This window comes from Periplaneta americana, chromosome 12, assembly GCF_040183065.1.
Source record: "Periplaneta americana isolate PAMFEO1 chromosome 12, P.americana_PAMFEO1_priV1, whole genome shotgun sequence".
In the NCBI taxonomy this organism is placed as follows: Eukaryota; Metazoa; Arthropoda; class Insecta; order Blattodea; family Blattidae; genus Periplaneta; species Periplaneta americana.
Window position 1 is genome coordinate 53942524 of NC_091128.1, and position 968 is coordinate 53943491.

Genomic DNA, 968 nt, shown 5'->3' on the forward strand with positions numbered 1-968 from the left:
TATAACAGCGAATATTTATGCAGGGCCAAAAAAATAATCTTTAGTAAATTCTTCTAACAACAGTGCATATTTCTGTACAGATTACTGTGCATATTGCTGTGGAATCTCGGCCACCAAGTCACTCAACTGAGTGCGCTCCTTGTATACTGGCAGTTGACTTAATATAAAAAAAATGTCAACATACATGCCCAACTTGGAGCCAGGCCACAAAGAGAAAAACACTGGAGAAGAGGAGTTCGATCCGATGGTGTGGATTGAACTTCGGCGTAGTTCAATGGTGAGAGCGCTTGGTACGTAGAACCAAGGACCTGGGTTCGACCCCCCGGCACCGAAGCGAATTTTTCTCCTCTGATATTAATTTTATCATAACAGATATATTCTGTAGGACCAAAAAATAATAATCTTTAGTAAATTCTTCTAGCAATCAGTGCATATTTCTGTACAGATTACAGTGGAATCTCGGCCACCAAATCATTCAACTGAGTGCGCTCCTTGTACAATGGCAGTTGACTTAATATAAAAAAATGTCAATATACATGCCCAACTTGGAGTCAGGTCACAAAGGGAAAAACACTGGAGGAGGAGAGTTCGATCCGGTGCTGTGGATTGGACTTCGGCGTAGCTCAATGGTGAGAGCGCTTGGTACGCAGAACCAAGGACCCGGGTTCGATCCCCGGCGCCGGAGCGAATTTTTCTCCTCTAATATTAATCTACCATAGAAGTACGCGCGCGGACACGCTGGATCGGAAGCAAGAGGGAAACTTGCCCAATTTTCGTGAGACGTCGCATAGTGTGCAATAACGCAAATCTAGCTGGATAAAATTAATAACTCCTCTGCATTCCAACGGATTGTTATGAAACTTTGTAGAGGCCTAGACCTTATAAATTACGCATTTTTTACTACGTTTCTTTTTATTTATTCCTATTGTGATATGCATACAGTGAAACCTCTCCTTACGTACACCTCC

At 42.5% G+C, this 968-nt stretch overlaps 1 non-coding gene across 1 annotated transcript; it reads left to right on the top strand.

The window, feature by feature from the left end:
• The first annotated feature begins 612 nt into the window (after positions 1-612).
• TRNAC-GCA (transfer RNA cysteine (anticodon GCA)) lies at positions 613-685 on the top strand. The gene has a single exon. It is a non-coding gene; the product is annotated as a tRNA-Cys (tRNA).
• The last annotated feature ends 283 nt before the right edge of the window (positions 686-968 follow it).